We start from the raw sequence: 6,000 nt of genomic DNA on the forward strand, positions 1-6,000 counted from the left end.
TCCCGGCTCAGGGAGCTCCGCTGCCGGCTGGCAGTCCCTGCTTGGGGAGCCGCGCGGGGCCCGTCCGTCCGTCCGCCCGTCCGCCCGTCTGTCCGTGCCGCCCGTCTGTCCGTGCCGCCCCGCTCCCGCAGCCCCGTCCCGCACTCACCCGCCGGTGCTCGCAGGGCTCCGGCCGCGGGGCCGCCTCGCTCATCCCCGGGCGGCGCCGGGCGGAGGCGGCGGGGACGCCCCGAGCCGGCGGGTCCGCGCCCGCGGGGCCCGGGGGAGGCGGCGCCGGCTGCGGCTGCGGCTCGGGCTCGGCTGGGGCTGGGCTGGGGCAGGGCTGGGGCAGGGCTGGGGCTGGGCTGGGGCAGGGCAGGGCTGGGGCTGGGCTGGGGCTGGGCTGGGCTGGGGCAGGGCTGGGGCTGGGCTGGGCTGGAGCTGGGCTGGGGCTGGGGCTGGGCTGGGCTGGGCTGGGGCTGGGCTGGGCTGGGGCTGGGGCTGGGACAGGGCTGGGGCTGGGGCTGGGCTGGGCTGGGCTGGGGCTCGGGATCAGGCTCGAGATGGGGTTCGGGCTCGGGTCGGGCTCGGGCTCGGCTCAGGCTGGCGGGGCTGTGCCGGGCAGCCGCCGGCAGGGCTCAGCGCCCGCGGGCAGCGGCGGGGCCGCCCGCATCGCCGGGACACCCGAGCCCGGGCACTGTCGCTGCCCGCTGCCCGCCCCGCCGCCGGTCAGAGCAGCCCTTGTCCGCCGGGCGAGCGGTTCCCCGGCTGACCTGAAGGCTCCTTCCTCTCCGCGGTCATGAAACCGGGATGGGCAGGAAACAAAGCGATCAGCCCCCCGGGCCGGAGCGCTGCGCTCTGGCCGAGCCGCCCCCGGTCGGGCAGCGGAGTGCCCGAGGAGCGGCCCCGGCACCTGCCCGCGGCTCCCGCTGCTCCGGGCGGCTCCGCAGGCACGGCATGCACGGGAGGGTTAGCGGCTGCACGGCTGCGGCTCGGTGCCTGCTGCCCTGCACACGCATCGCCTTTGGCAAATTCGTGCTCTTACATCCTCATCCACCGAGGGGTTTCTCCTCGGGAGGGAGATCGCTGTGATTTCTTGCACGGAGAGGCAGCCCTGAGCTCTCTCAAAAGATTTCTCAGCCACCTGAGTATCAAAAGATATTTGTTTCGTTCTTACAAAGTTTCATTTTCATTAAGTTTCATTTTTACTGAGAGACTGACAAACATCAACAGCAGCAGTGTGAGTTGCAGTCATTCCTCTCATTCAAACCAGACACCACACTGCTTTCTGCTGCGTTCCTTTAGAGGATTATTACCTCTGAGGCAGACACGGCAGGAATTTCTGAAATATTTCATTACCAGCTACACACATTAAAATGTCTGTGGCTTGAGAGGAGTAACTTCCTCCTACCAGGAAAGGTGGAAACTGAATCCCCATTTCTTTATGGAACTGACCAGTGAGTGATCTGCAGGGCAGCTGCAATCAAGAGGGGAAGATGAGCGTTAGCTGTACAAATGAAGCACTTTTCCAAAATGAACTTCTGAAGAAGGAGATTTTATTCACGATAAAAGCAACACAAGCGTCAAAAATGGGCAAGAAAAAAATTCAAAAGGTCTAGAGAACAAAACCACTGCATTTTCTTACAGAGAGGAGTGGGGGAAATACTGATTATATCCTTTCAGGATCAGTGTTCAAATTATTGTGAATGTCTCATGTTCACCCTTTCCTGCAGTAATTCTTACAGAGTTGCAGTCTGATTCCTGGGACAAGCCATGTGCTCCTGCAGGTCACTCCTGTCATTACCCAATGCCTTAAACAACAGCGAATTTCACCAAGCAATGTAAGAATGGAGGAGGCATTAAAAATACACGTGATTTTGTGACCAGGTGCCTATTGCACAGCCTTCACTGCAACAAAGCTTGGGAAGTACAGAGTGACGCGTGAACTAAAAATGACTTGTTTCAAAAATTCTAGGTGAACAAAAAAAAAGTAGAAGTGCCTAATTAACCACAAAGAGAGAGAAAAGGAAGAAACTCCTCTGACAGTCTGTAAATTGCCCACAGAGGTCTAACATACCTGAGAGGCAGTGAGAGTGTTTCCTCTTTGTGCTTGGAAAGAGAGCAGATGCTGGTGACCCAGGCTGTGGGAGCTGCGATCTGTGAGCAAGCACTGGGATTCCTGCTTGGGCCTTTCCTGGGGAAAACTCCCAGCAAGGCAGCAGCGTGCTCTGCTTCTTGAGAATAATGTTATCTCTGCTTCTTGAGAATAATGTTATCTCTGCTGCTGGGCAATGGAGGTTTGCAGTGGGAGACAGCAGTGAGGTGGGGTCTCTTCTTCTCCCAGATAACAAGTGATAGGACAAAAGGAAATGGCCTCAAGTTCTGCCAGGAGAGCTTTACTTTGCATATTAGAGAGAATTTCTTCCCAGAAATACTTGTCCAGCCCTGGCCCAGCTGCCCAGGCAGTGGTGGAGGGATTGAAAAGTTGTGTGGATGTGGCACCTGGGGACACGGTCAGCGTGGCCTTGGCAGTGCTGGGGGAATGGAAAAGTCTTAGAGGGCTTTTCCAAGCCATCATTACAGGGATGACAGACCTATAGCTTCATTCTGCTCATGGCCGTGCTGCAGATTCCTCAGGGCAAGCCCCAGTGCCAGGACAACCCAAGGAGGAGGTGACCCTTGTATTGATTCTGTTTGCTTCCCCCTTACTCACCCTCCTCTGCTAGGACTGGGATTTCACCTGGATAAGAAACAAAAAGGCAAATCAACAACAGAAGGTGCGCCCCACAATTGAAAGAAACAATGGGATCCTTGAATTTAGGATAAGAGTAAATAGTTTTTCCTTAGCACCTTGCTGAGGTGTGCTGCTCTGATCTTGCTGCTTGCAGTGAGGAGGAGGAGGAAGAGTCTGCAGCTTCATCCTTTAGGCACGAGTTTGGAGGGGTCTGGCACTGCTGCCCACGTTGTTCTCTAGACTTCTGGTGGACAACAACTAGGTTGAAACAAATACAGAGTACATTTATAGAACCAAATAACACAACATAGCATTTAGAGTCAGAAAATGAAAAAGAGGGAGTTAATATGGAAGAGCACACTGTTGTTAAATCTGTGTCCTTGAAAAACAAAGATTTCTGCTCACTGCTGATTTGAGAAGAGATAGCAATACTGGGAGTATCCCTTAAAAATCTGGCTAGGGAAGGAAGCTGCTCCAAAATCTGTGCCCACAAGTAGTTCAGAGCAGCATACAAGAATGGATTCACTGTCCAGCCTTCAGGAAAATGAACTGTATCCCAATAGCTCAACTGGAATTTCTCCTAAGTCAGGAAAAGCCAGTGACCATTCAATATTGTGTTCTCCTGTTGGTCCAAATGGCCACAGCATGAGCTCATTCCCCATATCACCCCTGGGTGACATTAGGACTCATTTACACGACTGTGAAACAGCATTATTGACACTTGTATGTATTTCCTTTTGGAAAAGCACACTTTTTAAAGCAGCAAAGCCAGGGTTCAAGGAACAAACAACGGGAATGCTGCCTTGTGAGCCTGACCACCCACCTCAACCCTGCTGATCCCTTCCCCATCACGTCCTCTGCCAGAGGAGAGGAAAATGGGGAACCTCCTGCTTCCCTCCTTAGCCCCATGCATGTTCAGTGCAGCTGGACTGAGAATTTAGGTGGTAAAGTCTTACCACACTGAGCATTTCCTCATTTCGTTCTGCTTTTCTCAGTAGGTTTGTAATGAATCCAAGCCTGGGTAATATCTCAGTCAGGAAAGCAAACAGTCTTGGTCTCAAAATATTTGTTTCAATGCCTAAATTATTCAGGTCTAATTGTATCGTATTACAAAGCTCTGTCTTTGTTAGGCGACCTGCTTTGCTGTGCAAGTGATGTGCAGGTGTTTGCAAGCCTGATAAAACACTGGGCTGAAAAGCTTTCTTCTCTTTTTTTTTTTTTTTTTTTTTTTTTAGTCCCACCCCCGTGTTTTTGTTTGTTTGTTTGTTTGTTGGTGTTTGTTTTCTTCTGTTTTGGCTGGCTCTGAGCTTACTAAGAGCCCCACAATTGCTGCAGTTAGCTCTGGCTATCAGGCTCTTTGGGGTCCTGCATCTGCAGCCCTACCATGTGTTACACGTTCCTGGGACAGCAGTGGGTAAAACCAGGGGATGTAAAAGTGCCATATGCAGACGGTGTGAAAACTGATAATGGTGTAAACACAGAAGAAAAAGAGAGGAGAGAGCTGAGGTCTGTTAACCACATCTTTCCCGTGCAGTGCTGATACAGATGTGAGGCTCAGTCACACTTCCCTGGTTAATTCAAAACCACAGCTCTGGGGAAAAGAGAGCACAAGCACAGAGGGACCTTTCCTGCAGCAAGAGCTGGAGCAGGACCTGCTCCAGACACACAGAAGCCAAGGAGTGAACAGCAGCCTCGTCTGTCTCCAGCAGCCCTGAACCGGCCCTAGAGCCCTGGGGCACCACAGCACAGGCTCCCCAGGGCTCTAGAGCTCCAGGCTGGGAGGTATTCAAAGGAGAGGAAAGAAACATTTACATTTAGGATGACAGATTAAAAATATTCATTAGTAACGTCTAGGCCACTGGAAAACTATCAGCCATAACTTGACAAAGTGGTGGGTAGTGGCACCTTGCCTGGCCTAGTGGCAAATAAGTCCTATTTTGCTGTTCTTTCTTGCTGCTGGCATCCTGGATGAGAGTTCCTTTTCACCACCCAAATGACATAAGCAAGCAGTCAGCAAGAAAAATAGGTTGTTTCAATGTCACAGATTAGCTGGCTCCACAGCCCTGTCCATGAGATCATTTGAATCAAGTCCATGACTTCAATGTCTCTTTCTGGTCTTTTTTAATCTCATATGACAAAGTACAGGGCTTGTATGGCACAAGTACAGTATGGAAAATGGAGAGGAAAAGTGCTGACTCTGGGCTGTGAGAGCACTGGGAGAGTTGTCCTGACCCATCCTTCTTAGGCCACCCTGAGACAGTAGATCTGGGAGAGAAAACCAAGAGGTTTTCCTAATGGTTTCCATTAGATTTTCTGTCTTAAAATATGAGAGGGCAAATGTGCTGTATGTGTGAATATGGGAAAACAAATCCCTGTTGTTTGTCCCAGCGAGAACTTGTCCTGCCTTCCCCTGGGCCTGTGGCAGAGCTCCTGGGAGCTCCACGGGGACACGAAGAGCCAGGAGGTGGCTGTGCCCTGGGCAGTGCCCTCGGGCAGCTGCTCGTGCCTCGAGTGCTCAGATGCAGTCAGAGCATCCCCACAGCCCAGCTCATAGCAGGGCAAATGAACACATTGCATCCTGCTGCCAAGGGCGAGCACACCTGGGCCAGGTGCAGCTCCATCCACAGCATCCCTGCTCCTGGCCCAGAGGGTTCTTGCCCTCCCTGCTGCTCCCCTTCCCTGCTGTTCCCTTTCCAGTTTGCTGCTCTGACCCTGCTCCTGCCCCTCCTGTTGCCTCTGTCTCCGTTTCACTGAAGCTTTCCTGCGAGGAGGATCAAATAATCAAATAATTGCAGGCTCAAAGCAAACTCCCAGTGTTTAATGGCTTTGAATTAGGCCGTGTATCCCTGTGAGAATGGGCAGTCTGGGAATTTGCCAGCATTTCCAGGGGGATTTAGGAGCCTACTAAGAGTTTCCAGACCTATTACATTCCTTAAGAAGTTTCAAAGACACCGCTGATTTTGGCAGGGAACGAGGAACTAGGACGTCTCAAAATACAGATAGAACTGAGGGATGAGAATTAGAAAACTACTTATTTTGTAAAGAACAAGGAGAACTTCCAAAGATTTCATAATTTGAAATGCAGAAATAGATGTTTAACATTATTTTGGTAACACATGTCCAGCTTAGAATGCATGATGTGTGTTTTCTCTGAGAATGCATATTTACATATCTATAAGATATGAATATTAAAACACACATTAGCCAGGCTGTGTGCATGCATTGTACTGTAGGTATATGTGACTGCTGCTGCTTTCTGATCTTGGAATATGTAATTGTGTTTAAAA

The 6,000-nt window shown here is 51.5% G+C and overlaps 1 protein-coding gene across 1 annotated transcript in view; it reads right to left on the reverse strand.

The window, feature by feature from the left end:
* Nucleotides 1-306, reverse strand: part of MME (membrane metalloendopeptidase) — a 31,979-nt gene extending 31,673 nt beyond the window's left edge. Inside the window, exon 1 of the mRNA XM_030280375.4 lies at nt 149-306. The gene's annotated coding sequence lies outside the window, so the exon portion shown is untranslated. The remainder of the gene's footprint in view (nt 1-148) is intronic.
* Nucleotides 307-6,000: the final 5,694 nt, after the last annotated feature.

This window comes from Taeniopygia guttata, chromosome 9, assembly GCF_048771995.1.
Source record: "Taeniopygia guttata chromosome 9, bTaeGut7.mat, whole genome shotgun sequence".
NCBI lineage: Eukaryota > Metazoa > Chordata > Aves > Passeriformes > Estrildidae > Taeniopygia > Taeniopygia guttata.